Source organism: Mirounga angustirostris, unplaced genomic scaffold, assembly GCF_029215605.1.
Source record: "Mirounga angustirostris isolate CCGP_5_RB_7025 unplaced genomic scaffold, mMirAng1.0.hap1 SCAF_8, whole genome shotgun sequence".
NCBI classification, from domain to species: Eukaryota; Metazoa; Chordata; class Mammalia; order Carnivora; family Phocidae; genus Mirounga; species Mirounga angustirostris.
The window spans coordinates 127,115,380-127,139,136 of NW_026991716.1; the positions used below are offsets into that span (position 1 = coordinate 127,115,380).

The following is a 23,757-nucleotide window of genomic DNA, read 5'->3' on the forward strand; positions in this document are numbered from 1 at the left end:
GGTTAAAAGAGTTTGAAGGGAATGAATAATGGTCTAGTATTAACAAGATAAAATTTTACAGGGATATACACAGTAATGCTTCAAAAAACTAAATTCATGAGAAAAGAGGTAGCTTTGCTCAACAACAGTTAATATGAATACTTGAACTTTTATTTGACCACTAGATCAATGTTCAGGAACACTGTCATACAGCTGCTAAAAAAGTAACGCAATCTTAGGTTATATTAGTAGGCTTGGCACACACAACAAAAAATGTTGGTACACAAAAACATTTTATACTGAACTCTTGGGAATGCTATATTAGCATTTACAACTTATGGTCACCCATGAGTTCCTCCTCTCCCTTTCCCCCACATCCAATTCATATCAAGTCCTATCTATTCTACCTTTTAAATATTTTGTGACCCTTGTGGTATTGAGTTGGAATTGGAGATATCAGTATGAACTCATTATATTTATAATATAATATGTATATTACATATAACATTTAATTATATAGCACACATATATTACATATATAATTTTACAGAAAAATTGTTTTTGTACAACTTTACAATTGTACAAAAATTACCAAAATTTTACAGAATTACACATATATACCCATGTGTGTGTGTGTGTGTATACATTTCTTAGGTCTGTCAAATAGGTGAGCCTAAAAGGAAAGACACCAAAAGAGCAATCAGCACACGTAACACCCAGATCTTTATTTCTAAATACCATTTTTCACTGAAAAGACCAGGGATCCTTAGAGAAGTAGTTGAGCCCAGAGTTGGGACAGGCAAACTATAAAATGAGGCTAGAACTGTTTTGTTGTTCCAGAAAGTAAGAAAGTGCTAAAATAGAAACATCTCAAAAAAGACAAGATCCAGCTTAATGAATACTAAAATTAGTGGATGAAATTTTGTTGAACAAAAAATTTACATGATTTCAGAGTAATCACCAGAAATCACTTATTAATTACAAAGAGGGAAAAACTATCCTGGGGATCACTTCCTAATGTTTAAAAATATCAAATCACCTTGATATATACCTGAAACTAAATTGGATACTGCATGTCAATTATACTTCAATAAAAAAGAAGAAACCCAAATAAAAATTTAAAATAAAATATTCTCCCTAATATGATGGAAAAAAAGGTTCATATGTCGAAAATAGATCATTTAAATCTTAGCAACTTTTGTCTTAACCCAGGAGAAGGATCAAAATATATGTGTATATATAATATTGTATACATATACATATGTATTTGTGCATATATATTTTATTTTACATGTTACTGTCAGAAAATATTCATTTGGCTAAAATACTTAACACTATGCTATATATATATATTTACTGTGCAAATGTTAACAGAACAAAAATAATTTTTTTTCTTATTCTCAGGGGTTATATTTGAAATACAATCTAATTTGTTTGTTGCATGCATATCTCAGAAGGAAATTGTACATAATTTTTAGAAAGGTTAAAACAAAAGAAAAATGAAAGTACTTAAAAATTTTAAAGGGGGGAAAATCAGTAACTTTATAGTAGATTAACCTAACAAACACAAATTTCTTTAAGTTATTAGGTCAACATTGGTAATAATGAGGCAAATCGACATTATGTGCTTCCTGATATGATATGCCAAGGGCACGGCATTACTTTAATGTTACTACAATCAAAAATACACAAACGAAAGCTCATTGTGAGGAAACATCAAAGAAATCCAAACTGAAAGAGATTCTGCAAAGTTCCTGGCTTTACCCCTCCAAAATGTCAAGATCATGAAAAGAAAAGAAAGTGTGAAGAACTGTTTTTAGATGAAAGGAAACTAAAGAAACATGACAATTAATACAACCTGTGATCCTGAGTTGTATCCTGGACAAGAAAGCAAGCTATATAATCTATTATTGGAACAATTTGTGAAACTTGGAGAAGAACTATGAATCAGATAATAATATTGTGCCAATGTTACATTTCCTGAGTTTGATAAAAATACTTTGGTTATGTAAGAGATAGTCCTTAGGAAATACATATTGAAGTATTTGTGCATAAAAAGGGGACAGAGAGAGAGAAGAAAGAACAAATGCGACACTAAATGGGGCAAAATGTTAAGAATTGCTTGGTAGAGGATAGAATAGAGTTATTTGCAATATTTCTTGCAACTTTTAGGGAAGTAAGGAATTGCGTCAAAATTTGAAGCTAAAAAGAAAAACTTTCAAATCCGCCCCCGGTAGTTAGCAATAGATAATTTCAAGAATCTAGTAAATACTTCTAATGCAAGAGGATACATTCTTAATCCACTAACCTAAGAGCTTCCATCTGCTGTGTACCAAAAAAAAAAAAAAAAAAGGAAAAGGAAAGTCTTTTGTTTACATTAATGCTGTGCTCTTGTTTGAGATAACTTATGTTTTAATACACACCGCGGAGATCCTCTCCTCATCCACAGTCATCTGGAAGGTCAGTTTCAATAATGGAACTTCCGAGAGTAAGGAAAGCATAACACTAGATCTAAAAGATGTTTGAGGATGCTAAGTGTGATCTCAAATAAGCTAAAAATATGCCAAAATGTCACAACATCTTGGGCAGTTTCATCCTTAGGATAAATCTGCCATAGCTAACAGCGAGTGCTAAAAAGAGAATTCTCAGCAGATCGCTCCAGACTTAGAGTTATAATTCAACTCCACCAGTCACTAGCTTAATTTAAAAAGATACCATTTATATATTTAGTATATTTGTATCCCTAACAAGAGCATTACAAATACTATTATCCCAATTTTACAAATAAAGACACTAAAGCAAAGAGATGTTGAATAATTCTTCAAGTTCACACAGCCTGTAAGAATTTGAGCTAGGACTCAAACCCTATAGCCACCAAAGATAGTGCCTTTTCCCCTATCACCTTTCTACTGCTGTGTGAATGACATAGAGACCCTTAAGACTGTGAACATTCTCAAGAGAGAATTTGCTCAGGCATGGTAGATTTAAAAAAAAAAAAGAGTATATAGAGTCAGTGTGGCTATCCTCACACCCAGGAATGCTTTTCTAGAAATCTACCTTTAAGAAATAATGAACATTTCAAATCAAAATTTATGTTAAAGAATGTATTCATTCTGGCAAATATATATATATATATATAAGCTTTAAATATCCACTAATTGGTTAAATAATTCATGGTAGATACAATAGTATAACTTAGTAAAGTATACAACCGTATAAATCATTAATGACTATATGAAAATGAATACCATATAATATTCCATAAAAAAAGAGCAGAATACAAAATTATTTAGACAGTATGGTTCAAATATATATACCTATATAATATACTTAGTATATATGTCTATATGTAGGAAAAAGACAGAAGGATGTAAATCAAAATTCTAACATGTTTATCAATGAGTATTGCAGGTGACTTAGGTTTACATTTGTATATCTTATCTTTATTTTCAAAACTTTCTAATATTAGTTTTAATCACTTTTATAATTTAAATTTAAAAAGGCCAATAAGCAGCATTTAAAAGAAGATTAAATGCAGCCTTTGAAAAGATAAGAAGGAAAATAAGAAAGAAAGTAGAAAGAAATCTGGTAAACTGGGTGCTTCCTTTTGCCTATATTCATCAAAAAACCATGAAGTAAATAGAGTCCCACCAGTAGTAGGCTCTATAAAGAAGAGATACGGTGAGGCCCTGATAAAAAGAGAATGAACAATATGGGGGAATTGCCTATCTCACAATCACATTCACACAGGTTGCCAATGCGCTCCTGGTGCCATCTTCTAGTAAGGGATGACAAAAAAAAAAAAAAATTTTTTTTTAGGAAAAGTATAATGCGTTCATGGTTCATAAAAATAATCAGGGAAGGGGCTCCCAGGTGGTGCTGTTGGTTGAGTGACAGACTCGGTTTCGGTTCAGGTCGTGATCTCAAGGTGCTGGGATCCATGCCTGCGACAGGCTCCCTGCTCAGCGCCGAGTCTACCTAAGATTCTTTCTCCCTCTCCCTCTGCCCCTGCCCCACAACCCTCCCTCTCTTTCTCAAATAAATAAATAAATAAACAAACCTTTAAAAAATAAAAATAAAAACATTCAGGGAAAAAAATCAAAAGTAGTAAGTCTTTGAATATAGAAATTAAAAAGAAATAAAAACAGCGCATGGAAACCATTCTGTACAGTACGATAATGGCAGATACATGTCAGTATGCATTTGTCAAAACCCACACAATGAACAACACCCAGAGGGAACCCTTAATGTAAACTATGGACTCTGGGGCATAATGATGTTGTAACAAATGTACCACTCTAAAGTCAATAAAAGGGGAAGTTGTGTGTGTGTGTGTGTGTAGAAGCTGGGTATACTGGAACTCTCTGTACTTCCCTCTCAATTTTGCTGTGAACCTAAAATTGTTCTAAAAAATAAAGTTCATTAAGTAAAAAATAAAATAAAAAAGAAATGAAAATGGAATTTTCTTTAAAATCTAGCACAATTCTCTAATCATTCCAACTTTAAGCTATGAGACCCTTGAAGGAGATTTAATTGGATTAATTTAATTTAAATTTATTTAATCCAAGTTGATTTAATTGAGTTTAAATTTTAATACAGGAGTCTCCTCTCATCCTCACACTATCACAAGAAGGGTAAGGATAGTACCATAAGATATTTTGAGAGAGAGACCACATTCACATAACTTTTATGACAGTACATTGTTATAATTGTTCTATTGCATTATTACATAGTAGTTATTGTTACTTTCTTACTGTGCCTAATTTACAAATTAAATTTTATCATAGATATGGATGTATCAGAAAAAAGCATGTTGTGGTTTCAGGCATCCACTGGGAGTCTTGGAACATATACCCTGAGGATAAGGAGGGGACTCCTGTATGTGCCCCCACATTTTATGCTTGTATTCCCTAGGAGGTGGGAAAATTAATTTTTTTAGGAAAGTGTGTGGGTGTGTGTGTGGGTGTATGTGTGTGGAAACATAGATAAATGATAGACGATAGATGATAGGTCGATAAATAGATAAGATAGATAGATAATAAATAGTATGCATTTACAAAACACCTGGTTGGGCAGTGGTACTAACTACTGGAGATAAAAACAATTAAAGGCAAATCCGTGCCCTTTAAGAGACTGTAGGCTAGCGGAGAGGCAGACATGCAAACAAGTAGGGCACCTCACCTCCCTACTGACATGCATGCTGTGTACTGCCTTAACCCCAGGGGGGGCCATCCTCATCGTAAACTAGGAAATGAATTATACAACTTGGAGTTGCTTGGCAGTCCTATAAAAAATTACAAAACGAAAAGGGGTGGGTCCTGGGGGCATAAGTGACCAGGCACCCAGTTTCTCTGTGGGAGTGATGGAGCTTTCATAGGTCAGATGACACAGTACTTGAGACTAATGGGATGCAAAGAAGGAGAGCTTGTTCTAAGCATGAGCAAAAGCAAGATTACAAAAGAGAAGATAGCGTTCCATGTGTCTGGAGAGTAAAGCCCAAGGTGAGTAGTGACAAAAGATAAGCCGGATAATTAGGCAGAGATCCCATGGGGAGGATACAGAGAGTAACAGTTTTCTACTGGAGCAGGGAGTGAAGAGACCTGAAGTGCTTTGAATAAGGACATGACATGATCAGATTTCTTTATTTGAAAAAAAATAATCCTTGGGTAACAAGGACAGACTCTATATTAAAGACAGGAGAACAGTGAACTCAATATTGCAAGAATCTAAGTGAAAACAATGAGGGCCCAAACTAGGGTCAGGGGTGGGATTGGGGTGGGGGCAGTGAAGGGGGAGGAGGTAAGAGACCAAGAGCTATTGAGAAGGTGGAATCCTGGGAGCTGGTGTCTAACCGAACATGGTGGTGAGAGAGAAGAAAAATTCTCCAGTGACTGCCCAGGCACAAGGCTTGGTTGCTGGATGAAATCTTTCTGAAAGAGAAAATGTAAGAAAGGGATCACGTTCCAAGGAAGAGATGAGAAGCTTCGTGTAAGACATGTTGAATTGGGAGGTGCCTGTGTTGGGCATCCATGTGGAAACGGTAAGACGACAGCTGGATGTTCAGATCGTTTCTTTTTCACTGACACAGAAAGATCCTTTCAGGATCTATAGCTCCCCTATATTTGTTATGTGGACACACATCAAAGGACCATTCACCCTGTGGAGGGAAGTGTGCCTGTCAGCTCGGCATCAGACTTCCCCCACAGGGCAGGGAAGGACTGATGCTGGCCCTGAACTTAGGTGAGCAGAGTTTTCTCTCTTTAAGGCATCATCCCTTTGCTGTCAGGCTGCTTTTCTGGAGAATCCTGGCAGGACAGAGCAGGTGTCTTATCCGATCAGGAGGGCGCTTAGCTGCTGTCTTCATGCATGCGAAGAACATGAATGAAGTTGAATATGCATGCATTCAACTAAAAACATCCAGTTAAGAAAAATAAAGCATTAGCTATCTTTCTATACTAGTATCAAAAAAATTTATTAATAATATGACTGGATAAATCTGTCTGATAGGCATTCCATAAAAGTCATTAATGTCTCTCTATCGTCCAAGAGATTTTAGAGAACAGAAGTTCAAATATCAAATGGCAAACAGACATAAACAACCACGCTCAGGCTTAACATGACTCAACATGGACAAATATATAAATACCGAAGTATGTAGTTTGAGGAAGGTGAGCTCAGAGAGTTGCACAGGGAGGCAAAAATACAGAAAAACAGTCACCTCCCTTTTAAACCATCAAGGAAACCTTCACTGTACACAATATTTTAGCTGTGTGTAGAATGATGAGCTTGGATTTCTGGGGATAGCAGAAGTTTCTACAGGGAAGAAATAGCCTGGAATGATTTGTAGAAAGGAGTGGGATAATTTGGTGATAGAACTGCATCTGTTTTCTTGGGGAGAGATAATACACTGGATCTTGGAGGTAGGGAGTCGAGATCACAGATGAAACTTTCTCTGGGAAGCCATTTGGTTACTCCTCCTGCCATAATGTGTGCACTCAGCAACAGCAACCACTACATTGCACCATGTTAGGAGCAGGTGCAAAACCATCCCCTATCCTGGCTTATTAGATAGAAGTGAATTTTTTTTAAGATTTTATTTATTTATTTGAGAGAGAATGAGACAGAGAGAGAGCACAGGAGAGGGGTTAGGGTCAGAGGGAGAAGCAGACTCCCTGCCAAGCAGGGAGCCCGATGCGGGACTCGATCCCGGGACTCCAGGATCATGACCTGAGCCGAAGGCAGTCGCTTAACCAACTGAGCCACCCAGGCGCCCCAGAAGTGAATTTTGATCATAGTTTTATTATGCATTCTTCCCAGCCTTAAGTTGAGTGTTGTTATTCCTACTGTTGTAAGTTTCCAATTTTCAAGTATCATGACAATGTGCTTAAGCAAGCATATTTTAGGAATTAAAAATAGGTTTCTATTTCAGGTGAGAGAAATAAACTGCATGGGAAGAGGAACTCCTAAACAGCAAGGAAATTATTTCCATCCAAATATCCTGAGTGTTTAAAAAATAAAAAGAGACTAAAAGGAATCCAGAACATTTGCAATACTACAGTATTTCTGCCACAAAATGTTGGTGCAATGAGCACTTTTTTAACTGCAACCAAACCACCGTTACCACAGGTAACTGAGTGCAGAACAGGTTTTGCAAACTACAATTTATAAACAGAAATTTCCCAGGCTAGACTTCTTTTAATACTTGTAAATTTAATTATGATGTTTATTTTAAAACAATACCCCCAAAAAGGCAGTGATTTAAATTTTTTTAAAAGATTTTATTTATTTATTTGACAGAGAGAGACACAGCGAGAGAGGAAACACAACAAGGGGGAGTGGGAGAGGGAGAAGCAGGCTTCCCACCGAGAAGGGAACCTGATGCGGAGCTCGATCCCAGAACGCTGGGATCATGACCTGAGCCAAAGCAGACGCTTAATGACTGAGCCACCAGGCGCCCCTGATTAAAATTTTTTAATGTAGAAATCAGAAGGACAACATCAATCCCCATTTAGAATTGAGTACATTTTTAAGTCTTCCTCAGTCTGACCTGAGAGGGATTCATTTCTCATACTCCACTGTGTGCCAAATAATAATGAAAATAATAGCAATAACAAAACAATTATTACTGAGCACATATTATGTGTAAGGCATTGTTCTTAAGTGTTTTTCATGTGCCGGTTATCTAAACCCCACAAGTGTCTGTGAGGAGGTACCTTCCATGATGGAAAAAGTCAGCACTATCTACAGTTTCAGACCCTGAAAATTTCCAGGAAAGATTATTTAATGTGTTTTGAGTATTAACAGGAAACAGGACACAGTCTAAAGAAACCAGTTCCATAATTCAGATATTCAAAAAGATTTTAAGAGTGTACTATAGGCTAGTCATATTAACTGGATTGTAAAAATATTTTAAGGAGGAGAGGAAAACTTGGCAGATGGAGAATAAGGAAATTTTACAGCTGAGTTAGAGTTGGCCTAGAAGAAGACTCCACAGGAAAAAGGATATTGAAGGGAATGGGGAAAATCTGGTAGAGGATCGGGACCAATTTTTAAAGTAAAGCCCAGACAAAACATGTTCTCATAATTCTGTGTTTTGTCATTTTATAACTCGGGCTATTCACAAAGGCAGTGTGGTGCAGAAGAAAAGATTCTGCACAGACAGAGGATCCAAGGGGCTGAATATTCACCTTTGTTCTGCCATTTATTTGGTGTGTGACTTTTCAAGCCACTCTTCTTCCTTGAGCTTTATTCCCTCAATTCTAAACTAAGGGCAATGATATGTAGGTATTGTTGTGAATATTAAACAGATAATACGTTTTCAAATATGTAAAATGCTATACAAATGAATGATATTGGCTGTATTATTTTCAGGTTCAGTCACTGAACATTACTCTTCCTTTTTTTGATCTTTTGTCTTGTTGACATAACAAGGTATCTTGGCATCAGCTTAGAATTCAGTTATGCTAAGCTTTTGAAATTCTTAACTAGAAAGGCAGTTAGATGACAGAAAGAGAAGGTGGTTTTGAGCCTGAAGCAAGACTGAATTCCTGAACTCTCACTTCAACTTATACACCAAGGTCATCAAGTCCTAAATCAATAGAATTTTTCAGCCAACCCTGCCCATCAACCATCATGGAAATCTACCCTTGCATAGCCTTAGGCAAAGGATGAGTGTGAATTTGGACTCAAATACAATCTAACTGGGGATAATGCCAAAGACCAGCTTAATAAATCTATATTGTGGTAAGAGAGAGTTTATTTTCTGATCCCAATACATAAATCTTGCAGGAGTTTAGATGTACTGGTTATTCTGGTTAACTGCAGTTTACTCTATAGAGCGATCATAGGTCAATCTTCCTTCTCACCATCATGTCAAGGGGAACTCAGCTGCAACGGTGTCTCTGAGGTTTGGTATGGTACGATGGCGAGTAGGGGAAGCAAAGGTGGCAGGTCTGGGTCTCCTACTTACAGCGCTGATAGCTGGAGTTGGTAGAAAAATATGGCAAGTTGTACCAAAGGGAATGTAAGGCCAGAGCTGGGGTAACAGTAGAGAATCATGCAATGTATCCATTGGGGGCAGAACAAATGCCTGAGCCAAGATCCAGAGGGAAATAGGACAGAGGAATGGAGCCAGTGAGGGTGGGACGTGACAGCCGGGAGGAAACCAGCCTAACAGAATTTGGGTTTGCTGTGCTGGCACTTAGAGTAGATTCATTAAAAGAGGCTACAATACAAAAGGGTGTAACTAGAGTGAATATATATATGTATATATATTCCTTTTTCTACCACTTTTAATAAATACCTCTCTATATAAACATTCCAAGAAATAATTAATTATGAAATTATTGATAATGGGGACATCAGCATTAGGCACTCACAAAAACATCCCTATAACCACTACAGCCAGCCGACAGATATGATGCTGAACCTTAGGACTCTTATGGTCAGTTGAGTTTTCTAGTTGTTTGGATGGTGACCAGTCAAGAGAAAAAGGAACATTTTCAAAACTACTGACTTAGAAGAGTCAGTCATCAAACAATAAGTAAAATATCAGTTCCAACAAAGGAAAATCATAAAGGCAGAGACAATAAGATATTAGGAGGAATGGTATTTATTCCAGTACTTGGGTAGAAAATCAACTAAAAACTTTGACCAGTGAAATACAATGAAAATCTGAGAAAAAGGTAACTGACCCCTGGAGAATGGTTTACTAAACCTAGGAGGAAAGACAAAGTCAAGGTGAATTAACAGAATATTTGCTATTGATGCACCTTATAAATTTGATTGAGAATCTTGAAATTCTCATTGATAATTTGTATCCCTAAATTCTGATCATCTTCATAAGGTTACACACTAATGGAAAAATTTGACACTGTTTTAAAACAATACTTCCAACAATAGCTTTTTAAAAATGCAATGGGAGACAGAAATTGAAAAGTGGATAAAAAGAAATAATGCTCACTTTCATAAATTCTGAGACTTATTCCTACCTACCCCTAGCCTAGGTACAATGAAAGGGGAATGATGAAGGCCTAGCGAGGTGAATGAGTTAAATTCTCCAGGGGAGCATTGTTTGAGAGTTACTATGTGGAGGAGTTGGGCTCTCAGGCAGAAGTGACCACACTGTCAATGAAGGCGGAATCTTTCATTATTTATCTCAGAGGGTCTTGGTCTGTTACGGAAAAGGAATGGATGTTACATAGCTGACAGCAGCCCTTACCTGACCTTGAATCCATGACTTTGGATAATCTGGATCTCAATATTTTTCCTCCTAAAGGGAAAAAAACAGAGTGACACTTTTCAAAGTATGCAGGAGAAAACTATGCTGAATGTGGGTAACTCTTAGGATTTTTATGATAATATTGTAAAACAAAATTGATGACTTCCTTCTTCCTGGCGTCTGTAAAAACTTACACCAAAATAGTAATAATGATATTACAAGGATGTGGAAATAATGAATATGGCAGGATAAGAAAACTCAGATATTTATCAGCATGATTTTTTTCTCACTCATCATCCACCCCTCCAACCCCTCCCCCCAACTCTCCGCTTGCGTTTAGGCTCAGAGAAATGTACCCCTGTTTGCCCCATTGGGAGATTACAAAAACTTTGCTGGCAATCAAGTGAGACATCTCAATGTGAGCCTAAATTTTAAATAGAAAGTTTTAAGAGGCAGACAAAAGTGGTCAGAGGAAAAAAAGAATAGGAATTCTGTCTGCTCTCTGTGCCCTCCCCATAGAGATATGAGAAGGGAAGGCAGAAGAAAGGAGTGGAAGGGTTAGATATAAGTATGGGGAGCCCTATGCCTTGTGCCTTTCCTCAGGCGGAATGGAGAGTTGAGGATGGGCACCCCACAAACATGGTTATCTCTTCAAGTATCTTCTTTCTCCCTTTGTTCCCTTTAAGTCTGATGATCCACAAGTAGAGAACCCGCGCCTTTGCTCTAGGGGAGGTCCAGGGAAACTGCAAGCTGCTCAGGAAAGAAAGCACCGCCTCCCCCCACCCCCACCCCCATTCAGTTGGTGCAGACAGTAAACTGCAAATGTAGCTAGACAGTAGACTGGAGAGGACTGCAGAGAGGCCCCTTCCCCTAGTTTGGGTCTTAGTACTGGACAAAGGGGTTTCATATTGGAAGGATATGGCATGGGCCTGGATATGGCATCGGCGCTAGAAATCTGTTGAGTCCACTGCTATATCTTGGCTGTCTCCTGCAGGAAGTCAAATTGGCTTCCCCAAACTATCTTTTTACATTTTGATGGATTGTGATTTACTACCTGGGTGGAGGATGTGGCAAGTCACACCAAGGAGAGAGGAGTGAGAAGTCCATACACAGTTTGCCACCATGACAGCAATGTAAGAGGGGACAGAAAGCAAACATCTTGAAAGGGCTGAGTTTAAAACCTGAAATGGCTTAACAACAACAACAACAACAACTTTGGCTTACCTAATGTGATAAGATCAATTTTCTACAACAGGTTAAAAAAAAAATTGAAGGTGAGTTTCAAGTCAGAAAATAATTTAGTCTTTCAAGATGAAGAAAGTTTCATTTCTTGCACACTGTGAACTTTGTGCCTGCTGTAACAATAATGTCTCAAATATGCTCTTTTGAGGATCTCTGTTCCTCTCTCAAATATGCTCCTGGATAATTATTTGGCTGCCACTAAAGCAGCAATCTGAGTTGTATGGCAGCCAAGAAAATCTCAGATCCTATGTTTGCTAATTGGATATAACAATTCATGCTCAGGGGCAGCAAACAAAATGGGCTTTACTCTGCCAGAATTGTTTTGGCTTCCATTTTTTTTGGTTAGCCCCAATCCTTCATTCCAAGTTTTCTGAGCCCTAAAACTGCTTTCCTGGTGAATAGCAATTCTCTGCCCAGGTATAAGAAATGCTCATTCCACTGTATCTGGAGAGGTTAAGTCTTTCTGTGTGAGAAGATGAGGGTTGGCAGTTGGATAGGACTTTATGCTTCTCTGAAACTTGATCACTTTAGAATTAATAAGAGCAAATATTGGAATTAATTCACAAGCAAGTAGAAGTCATAAACACTAGACAATAATATTCAGGCATATGACCTTTCCATTTTAGGTATCCTATAAATGTAAGTCATAAGTTGCAAATCAAATGACTAAGAGAAAAGTCAATGATTCTAGGTTTAAGTAATTAAAATTCAATATTTGGTTCTTAAATTATAAAAGAGAGACCCAAATGATGGTCTCTGCCTGATCTCTGCAGTGGATGCTCAGATTACTAAGAAATGTTTGGGAAAGGGGAAATCAATTAGATTGAATCTTTGTAAGATCTCTGATGATTTCAGTTTTTTTCCCTTCTATATGTAAAGTTTGAAGCAGAGAAAATGACCATGAAGAGGAAATTATTTTGGGCATTTAGAACTTTGCATAAGTCCAAGTTCTTTGACTTGAAGAGTTCTTATACTTTTCTTAAAAGGCATTAGGGTACAACAACTAACAAACTCAACTTTTATTTCTATTACTTTTTACAGTTTTTGTTTTTGTTTTTTTTAATTTACCATTCGATTTGATCTCTACAGCATGCCTTATTTTTTCCCATTTTAGAAAAGGACGTTTATAATGTGAGTGGTTAAGTGAAATGCTAAAGTGTTATACTGACTTACTAGAAGCCAGAAGGGACTCCTGCCTTCTGGCCCAGAGCCCATTGATTCATTCTATTGCAAGTAACTGTTCCATGCCCCAGGGACACAGCAGGGAAGAAAACAAAATCCCTTACAAGGAAATGTAGTGTCAGTGGCCAGTGCTATAGAGAAAATAAGGCTAAGTAAGGGACCTGGGGTGGGGATGGGAAATGCCTGACTGTGTGTGGGGGAAGTGGGGGTAGAAAGGGTAAAATTGCTCCTATTTCATGGGAAAAAGTCAAAGAAGGCCACATTGTTAAGGTGACATTTGTGACAACTGGGCAGAGATATGAAGGTGTTGGGGAGCAAGAATTTCCTACCCCCTTCAAGGTCCTTCTAGTTAGACTAAGAATCAAATGGACATGAAACAGATTAATAGAAGCAAATCAAATTTATTTTTGTACATATGGGAAGCCACACAGACATGGAAATTCTAAAGATAGTCAGGCAAAAAGAGGTATATGTGTCATTCTGAACTGAGGAGAAGTAGGTAGGGATCTGGGACTTCAATGGGAAGGAAGCAATTCACAGGAAGATGAGAATGAGTAAATGTTTGGTAAATAAATGTTTGCTGGATCACAGAAACACTGGGACACAGAAGACTTTCATCAAAGAAGCCTTGGTAGGTTCTTCCCTGTTGACCATACCTAGTTCATAGAATTATGTAGTTATCTATGGTGATAACTCTCCTCCTGGAGCAGGTCCTCTATCTAGGCAGTTGTGAAGGAGCTAAAGAGCTTTTCCTAAATCTGCTGGGGTTTGATTGCTTTTCAACTCAAAATAATCTTCCTACCAAAGTGGCCCATCTTCGAGTGGCCTGCCTTGGGCCCCTACAAAGGAAATTTGGGAATGTATCACATGTGAAGATCAAATATGGGGGAAGAGAAGTATTGGCCAGGGGTGGGCCAAAATCTATCCAATGAAGTTTTATTGGAACACATCCATGCTCAGTGGTTAACATATTGTCTATGGCTGCTCCTGTACTACATTGGCAGGGTTGAATAGTTGTGACTGAGGCCATATGTGGCCCATAAAACTGAAAATATTTGCTATCTGGCCCTTAGGAAAAGTTTGCTGACCACTGGTTTATGCAGAGGGAACAGCAAATACAAAGTCCTAAGGCACAAGTGTGCTTAGTGTACTCGAAGAGTAAAGAAAGCAAGTGTGGCTATGGTGGAGTCAACAAGAGAGAGAGACGACAAGAGGACAGAAGGAGAGTAGGGAGCAGATCTTGCAGGGCTTTTCTAGGCCTTTCTAAAGGATTTTGGGCTTTACTTAGAGAGGGACAGGAAAACCACTGGAGGTGACTGAGTATAGAACTGACATAAACTGATCTACCTTTTAAATTGTTCACTCTTTTTAGAATAGATGAGAGGAGATTAGTCTGGTATATAGTCCAATGATCCAGATGAAAAATGGTGCTAGCTTGGAATAAGGCACAAGAAATGGAAGTTGTGAGAATATGTCAAATTCTGAGTATATTATAAAGATTGAGCTGATGCGATTTGCTGATGAACTTGAAATAGAGGTGTGCATTTGTGTTGGGGGCTGGTGTGTGTGTGGGGAGACAGTAAGAGAGAGGGTGGTACAAGGTTACTTGTGTGGGCCTGAACATCTAGAGGATAGGAATGCCATTAACATATAAAAGGCAGATTGTGGGAGATGTAAGGTATAGTTTACTATGAAAAGTGAAGAATTCAGTATGGACATTAAATTTAAGTGTCCTTTGAATATCTAAGTGGAGATGTCAAAGAGGCACATATGCAGCACATCGGGGGTTCAGGAGAAAGGTTGGAAACAGACATATACATTTTGGAGTCATCAACGTTGAGATAACATTTAAGTCCCAAGAACAGAATAAAATCACCTAAAGAGTGGCTATTGACAACACAAGAGAATGATTTGAATAGCGACCATTTAATTTCAATATACATGACAGGTTTTGAGCTAGGAACTTTATACTCTTACAACACTTTACTTCGGTAGGTATCTGTACACCTATTTTACACATGTGAAAATGAAAACTGTGGTGTTAAATGACTTGTCTGATGCCACTTAGCTAGTGGCCTGAGCCGTCCCTTTTCTGTCATGACATAAGAAATAGAAAAACAAAAGACTGAACATTGGCCCTGCATGTTTAAATAAAGAGGCAGTCGAATTACCCAAGTGGGTTGCACATGAACTCTGCTCAAAGTTTCAACTGCAGGAAGATGCCTCTTTAAGGAAACCACTAGACTGGTGAACCATGATAATAATATCATGGAACTTCCTCCTCAATTTCCTGAATTGAACAAACTCTCTCGTCATGAATAAGCAGAACATGTCTAGTTTATGAGCAGATTAAGAGGCAGCCACTGAAGAGGAATTCATGCATCGATGTCATGCACATTTTAAGGCAAAATAAGGATACGGAGGTTAGATGCTCGTACAGGACACTGGACAGATCCTTTATTAAATGAGAAGAAACAAACCTCCTGCCTGAAAACCAGGTATGAATTATGTGAAACAACACAGAGACAGAGAATATTACTTAGCAATAGATGTGACTCGTCTCCCGCATCCCAACGTCATTACATCCTTATAGTGTGGCATTTACCCTCACAAATGTATTAGCCCTAAGTGAAGGTGTTTTGGTTGACTGGTAGTCTCAAACTACTCTGTTTCCACTGGCTTCTCAAAAGTACAGTCACTCCGGCTGCTAGAAAACAATGTGGAGCCACAAAACACCTGGTATCCTTTTCTTCATACACGCCTGGGCTGAAAGAAATCATCACTTATTTTTCACTGCAAGAATCAAAAGAGGAACATCACATCATGCTGAAAAGTAAATAGGAACTAACCTGTCAGCAAATGTGAGAACCTCCACTTACCCCAATTATAAAGCCACACCTTGAAGTTACACCCTCATCGTGGTTATAAGGAAACAAAGGAAGGGAAGCTTCATTTGGGGCCTGTTGAACAAGAAATATTTGGGTCATGTTGGTCTGGATGAAACCTAGTGGGAGTAGCCAGAAGTATGGAAAGAATCACAGGGAATTGAGTAATCCCAGTGTCTTTTCTCCTCCACCCCATGTTTCCCAAACCCCAGCTTTGCTTCTAGGGAAGCCCATTCTCTGGGACAAGGTGCCACGAAGATGGGAGAGTGTTGCTATGGAGAGTTTAAAATGATATATTGTGGTAAGCCTCAGGAGAACGAAAAGATGCGTTCAGCATTGGTTCATTAACCATTCTTTTTAGGGATTTTGCACCCTTATAACTATAATGCCATCTTATCGAGTGCCACAACCAAGTTTTACCATCTTTATATTCCCTGAAACACCCAGCAAAATACCTGTCACACTGTGGGCACAGAGCAATGTTTCTGGAAGGGAATAGTAATGATCACCCTGTTGGTAGATAAGCATAAGGGTCAGGATTCAGATTTTTGATCTTCTGTTTTGGAAATCGCATCAATACTGCACTCTCCTTTTGGTATTTCCTTGCTTTATAGACTGTAGTCATTTTGTGTCCTCAGCATCTCCGGATGTATTTCTGGACCAGGAACAAACTGGAACTAGACTACTGAGGTATACACAGTCACACTCCTCGTCCCTCCCTTGCGAAGAATAGTCTGTGCTTCTGGGCTAGTCACACCTTTTCTTTCTGAGTAGATGAGAATACGAGCCTCAGAGAGAAGAGAGTAGACAGTGCTACATAAGAAAGTATATGGAAAAGAACCATCTGGGAGGTTTGAGGAGGGGGAATTTGGAAGGACTGAGTAAGCCATCCAACAAAGGCTGGGCTTTCTAAGGAGCCCAGGACTCTTTCTAAGAATCAGGGTATTGGAAAAACTGTCCAGGGTATTGGAAAAACTACCATGAGGTAGAGAAGAGTGAGATGGGTTGGGGGGGGGGGGAGGTTATAAATAGGTGAAGAGAATTCTGAGGAAGTTGTCTTATGCTAAGTGTTATATCTTCTTTTGGAAAATATCCAAATTATTATCCAATTCTTTGGGAGCTTGGTGTGTTATTTTGCTGAGAATAAAAAGGCTCCATTTTATTTGGGGTATAGTCAATATCTTTTACACTGACTTTACTAATGTTTTGGTTTACTAACATGTTAGTAGGTTACTGAATAGAGATATTTCATTAAAAATTGCATGCCCAAAGGAACTTAGTTTGTGCCATTGGTCTTAGGACCAGATAGAGTGCAGTGGCCACTGGAGGTAGATTTGAGACTGTGGGTGTGTGAAAATAGAATAATAGAGTAACGTAAAAATAACAGATGACCATGAGGCCATAGGTTACCTAAAAGTTGAAGATGGTTGGCCCAGAGCTGGGGGAAGCAGGTACAGTAGTCCCCTTTACCCACAGGGGATGTGTTCTAAGACCCCCAGTGGGCGCCTGAAACCAGGGATATTACCAAACCCTATATATATATGTATATATATACTATGCTTTTTCCTATACAAAAAACCCTATAATAAAGTTTAATTTATAAAAAAAGTCTCTTAAAGTAAGAGACTAATAATAATAACTAACAATAAACTAGAACAATGATAACAGTACACTATAATAAAACTTATGTGAATGTGGTCTCTCTATCAAAATTTCTTACTGTACTCTACTCACCCTTCTTCTTGTGATGATGTGGGATGATAAAATACTTGTGTGACGAGGTGAAGTGAGGTGAATGATGTAAGCATTGTGATGTGTCCTTAGGCTACTATTGACCTTCCTATGCTAAGTCAGGAAGATCGTCTGCTTCATACTGTGGTTGACCACGAGTGACTGAAACCACTGATAAGGGGTGACTATTGTACTACAGCTGTAGGTTTGTGGACACATTATTGTTTAGATTAAGTGTATGGTGTTGGCTAAAAACATAGTCAAGGAATCCATTCTGAGTTTAAATCTAGATACCTGGTCCTATTTTGAGGAACTCCATCCCGGGTTGAGACTGTGCTTACCCATCTAGATAAAACCTCTGAGAGTTAGTATCCTTGCATGTTTTCGCTGTTAGTACTATTCTCTTGACTCTGATAGGTCCTTGGGGAGAGGACTGCTTCTATTATCCTTACGTTAAGGTTTTTGTTTTGATCCTTTTTGATTTCTCAGGTGGTATTCCTTTTTTTTAAGATTTTATTTTGTTTATCTGAGAGAGGGAGAGAGGGAGAGTGAGAGACAAAGAGTGAGCAAGTGAGTGAGAGAGAGAGCATAAGTGTGGGGAGGGGTAGAGGGAGAGGGAGAGGGAGAAGCAGACCCCTCACTGATCTGGGAGCCCAACGCAGGGCTGGATCCCAGGACCCTGAGATCATGACCTGAGCCAAAGGCAGACATCCAACTGACTGAGCCACCCAGGTGCCCCGGGTGGTATTCTTTAAGGTTGACCAGAAAGAAAGGAAAGTCAGCATCTGAAAGTTCTATAGCCAAATAACTAAGAGATGTGACATGGCTCTATGTCCAGCTCAGAGCCTAAGATGGAAGGCCCTGTTACGCCAGTCAGCTGCAGATGACACTGTCTCTTTGGGCTGCCACGTCAAGCAACACTGTGTGAAGGAAAAAGTGTTCAGTTTTCTGTTGGTATGTAGCACTTAGTTATTGACCTGGTGCTGAGTAGTGTTTAATTGAAAAAAAAGAAAGTGTGGCTTGGCAATTCCCTCAGAATCACACTTGGTATGTAGGCTTGATCTCTGCTAAGGGAATACTTTTTAGAAGTATTATGATATACAGTTTATTCTTTTTTTGTGTGTGCGTTGCAGGTATTGGAGGGGGCATGGGGAGGATTCAAGCAGGGTGGAACAGAAGGAAGCAACAGGTTGGGGGAAGGAACAAAATACTAACTTTAACTGCTTTTCCAAGCTTATTCAGTCACTACAGTGTATTAACCATGAGTAATGGCATAAAGTAAAATGAAGTACAAACTTTGATGCTAACTCTTCAGTCCACAAACCAAATTATAAGGAGTTATTTGAGAAGAAGAGCTGAACTCCTGGTAAAAGTTTAGCAAAATTCTCAAAATGTTTACAGTAGTATTTAAATCCTAAAATAAAATACTGAAATTGAAAATACTATGAGTATTATTCCTTATCTCAAATATTGTGCCACTGTAGAAATAGCATTTGAAATATATGAGAATTTATTGAGGAACTCCTGATTGCCCAGTGTCTTGGTTTTAAGAATTTGACAATATTTTTCACTCATATTATAGTAATGCCTCATATTTTACACTTAAGAGTTCATTTGGTTTAATTAGTTTTGTTTTGCACTTCTGGAATCTTCTCTTCACTTGAACTTACTGGTCTTTATCTAGACATTTTTATATATAGTTTAATGATAGTCGTACAAATAATATTAAATAGTGATGGGGTTATCTATGGAATAATGAAAGCTCACTAAAATCTGCCTAATTTGTTTTTCTAGAAAAGCCAGAGCTTGACAAAGAGCACAATGTAGTGGATTCTGCTTGTTCTCAGACATGGCTTGTTTATTTAGCAGATGATATTTGTCCAGTCTACTCAGGTACAAATGGTAATAAAATTATCCAGGATTCATAAATGTGGAAATTAAATTGCAACACCACTCTTTGAAGTGCTCAGGACAAAACTCCGAGGCATCATCCTTGTCTCTTCCTTCCCCCCCCATACTGTCAGCAAATCCTCTTGGCTCTAGCATTAAAATACAATCCAGGGTGATGCCTGGGTGGCTCAGTTGGTTAAGCATCTGCCTTCAGCTCAGGTCATGATCAAGTCCTGCATCAGGCTCCTTGCTCAGTGGGGAGCCTACTTCTCCCTCTGCCTGTTGCTCCCCCTGCTTGTGCTCTCTTTCTCTCTCTCTCTCTCTGACAAACACATAAATACAAATCTTAAGAAAAATACAATCCAGGATCTGACCCATTCTCACCACAGCCACTACTTTTAACCATTCCACTGTAAACCATCAACTCCTTGCTGGATTATTGTAGCATCTTCTTAACTACAGGAGAACTGTGAGCAGAAGGTAAAGTTATCAGTGAAAGATGGCTAGAGTATGTCTACATTCCTTTATATTGGGGGCAGGTTGTGTCTAAATTTCTGTCAGAATATTTTGACTCTAAGAACCAGAAACCCATTCAAACTCATTTATACAAAGAAGGAAAGAAAGAGTAGCTAGATTTCATAAGGAATAAGGACTAGGAAAATGGAAGATCAGGAATGGGGCCTCTGCTCTCCAATTCTCTATAGAGTCATTTCTCTGTAGGCTGTGTGTCTGCTTCGTTCTACCATGTGCCATCTAAGTATGGGCGTACTTAGCTTCAGTCCTGCTCCACATGACTTCCTAGTCAGACTGATTAGCATTGTCTGATTCAACTCCAAATTCCCAGAAGAAGACGATCTCTTGGCTTGGCTTACTTCAGATGTCTGCTTCAATCTGTTTGGACCAGAATACATGATTATCTGGTCAAAACACCTGGCCCAGCAACTTAGCAGGACTTAGGGGACCCATTCAGAAAAGGGGGTCTGAACTAGGCAAGCTAACTAATATCTCTCCTGCAATTTATGAATAATTTAAATTCAATATTCTGTTAAATGGTGTAGTGAATCAATTATTGTCACACATACATCCTTTGGGATTCAATAAATTGAAATGAAGTGGATATGAATAAATGCTAGCAGGTAAGGCAGATTTGGTCTACTTCCAGAAAGTTTTTGTTGGTAACATAATTTCTCATTAAAATATTTATTTTCAGTGTTTATTTTATTCCTCTTGATCAGCATCCAGTGGCCAATCACAGAGCTTTCATTAGCCTGGTAGCCTTTGAACAAGGCAATGAGGAGTGGCAGATTCTGGAATATTATGAATCTTTGGTCTTTGGCTTCCCATGCTGAGTAATTTAACGAGGTGCCTTTCTTTTTCCATGTCGATTTTTCTTTCTTTTTTTCTTTTTCTTTTCATTGTATCAGTTGAGTATTGTTTTGAGCTGTCTTGACTCAGCTAAATGTAATATAACTCTTTATAATTTGTCAGTGTTATATACTATTGTATCATCATCTCCTGGTCCATTTTTCCAGCAGGTAAGAAAGAATTCCATTTGAGGGAATGTTGCTTGCCCGAAGGCAGAAGCCACTGAATTGTTTGGAGTCAACACACTGATTCATTCATTAAAACAAACAAACAAAAATAAATCTTTGTTGAGAGATTATTAAGGTAAAACTTCCTCTGTGTTAAACTTTAAAATGCATAATATAAATTAAAATTTTAATCATTTTATTCTTCAGTTAAAATTTAATTAATTTTAATTTGATTCTTAAATTTCATATTTTATTTTCTTCTTTTTTCTATCTTAATTTTTTTTTAAAGATTTTATTTATTTAATTGACAGAGACAGAGACAGCGAGAGCAGGAACACAAGCGGGGGAGTGGGAGAGGGAGAAGCAGGCTTCCTGCTGAGCAGGGAGCCTGATGTGGGACTCGATTCCAGGACTCTGGGATCATGACCTGAGGCAAAGGCAGCCGCTTAACGACTGAGCCACCCAGGCGCCCTCTATCTTAATTTTAAAAGTCAATTGACCAATTGAAACTAACTTACAAGAAAAACTGTGAGTTTGAGGATCCATTATTTTATTTTTGCTATCATAAGGTAAATATTTTGGGGCATTGTTGTTTTTTACCTAACAGAATTCTGGATATGTCCTGGTCTCCTTGAGCTTGGAGAGGATGGATTGCAAGTTCACAAAGCTAACCTCCACTAGCAGGTATGCTCCACATTCATCTTAAATGTTATGTGTCCTCTATGAACTGAAGTTTTAGGAATGCCAGGATGAATTCATAATCTGATGAGAGGGATGAGGCATGAAAATCAAAACAAAAATGATAAAGTAAAAAATGGGGGACTGGCTTAAATTGGTGATCACTTGAACTCCCTTTCACCTCAAGGACCCTGATAGTAGGATGGAAAAACTGACATTTTTGAGTATCAACACAGTGCAAACTTTACATTTGTTTCTAGTTTTTCCTCACAAAACCCTAAGAAGAAGGGAGTATGAATTTCATTTTCCATATGAGGAATCTGACCCTTAGAAAAGTAAGGAATTTGCTCAACATTGAACCTTATCACCAAGCCCTGGATTGAAATCCATGTCTGGCAGACAGCAGAGCCTAGGATTTTTCCACTGCACCACAAGTCCTCTCGGCAAGAAGCTGTCCCTTCTCCGAAGAGTTTTATACATTTATCTCCAACTTAGATGAAAGGGTGGATCAAAAAATTATGTGGGGAAATGATCTCTTTTGCAATTTTCCTCTGTGGGAGGTTTTGGTATTTTTAAAAAGCTCTCCAGGTACTTTCGATAACCTCCCCACCTACCTTCCGATGCCCTTCCTCCTCTTCACCTGGTCAACTCCTATTCATCTGGTTTGAATGGTGTGTATCCCCACATCTAGGTCTTCTCTGGCTGGTTAAATTACTCTCTTTAGTCCTTGTGAAAGATTCCATCACTGAAATCATCATATTGTTGTACGATTTCTTTTTATGTGAGGTTTGCCCCCTTTAGGCTGTGGTGAGCTTGTCGAAAGCAAGTATTGCATTTTTGTGTCTTCGTCACCTAGCACAATGACTCAAACTCAAAATGTGCTTCAGAGAACTAAATTAGCAAACAAAAACTTCAGAGCCGTTTGGAAATAGCTTAAGAAAACCCCCAAAGTTGTTTTACTGTCCGTTGTACCCAGTGAATTAACGGTTTCAATAAATATAAGCAACAAAACAATTTTACAGGTTCCAAGTGTCAGACACCGTCCCTAGATGCGGAAGCTCCAGCGAGAACTACATTTCCCCAAATCCCTAAGCACCTCTCGTAGTTGGTTTGCTGAATATTCTTAAAGGCCTGTCACATCAACTAATAGCGCGCCGAGAATTTCCCTGAACGGGGTAGGAGACGGCCAATCACAAAAAAGGGGGCGGGCGCTTCTGATTTCGGTTCAGGAAACCCTTTGTATCTCTTCCTTGTCTCTTCGCAGGACGGTCAGAGGCGAAGTTATTAACGTTAGCGAGACAGTGTCCTCCCTTCCCACCCCCACCCCACGAATTAGAATTAGTCTTTATGCACTTACATCCTTCCTTACGTCTTCCCCAGTTTCCACATCCTTTCCAATCAAATGCCTCTTGCTTCCCATCTACCTATCTTTCTTGAACATACTCTCTGGGAGGGTACCCCTAAGCATGAACCTCTGCCGTTTCAAACTTGAGCCAGACATTTGTCTCTACCTCCAAGCGAGATTGTGCCAGTGAAGATCGTAAAAGTCTGAGCAAGCACTTCATCCATCCCTCTCCTCCCCTCGCCAGAGTGGAGAAGCTATTGGGGATTTACTTACTGGATAATCAGCATAATAAGGCGGATTGTAGGTTCTGAAAATGAGTGGCAGTGCGGTGTTTACTTCCACCTTTGCTCCCGCCTCCATCCCCACCCACCTTAGCGGGCGGACTGAATCCGGGGGTGGTGTGTCACTGGCCCGGGCAGACACCCAGCCTTCGACCGACTCCCCTCTGGCAGCCGATTCCATTCCAGCAGCTACCTGCCATGGCCACGCTTTAATCTGACCAACAGTAACAGATTTAGGAAATAATCCCCCCCACCGCCTCCCCCCGGCTTATCTCCTTTCTTTTTCTAGTAC

The 23,757-nt window shown here is 38.7% G+C and overlaps 1 long non-coding RNA gene across 1 annotated transcript in view; it reads right to left on the reverse strand.

Annotated features, from left to right (window-relative positions):
- The window catches only part of LOC135365624 (uncharacterized), a 36,692-nt gene extending 13,054 nt beyond the window's left edge, over nucleotides 1-23,638 (reverse strand). Inside the window, exons 1-2 of the long non-coding RNA XR_010413803.1 lie at nucleotides 23,458-23,638; nucleotides 10,700-10,750 (exon numbers count right to left, since the gene is read on the reverse strand). This is a non-coding gene — a long non-coding RNA (uncharacterized LOC135365624). The remainder of the gene's footprint in view (nucleotides 1-10,699; nucleotides 10,751-23,457) is intronic.
- Between the last annotated feature and the right edge of the window lie 119 nt (nucleotides 23,639-23,757).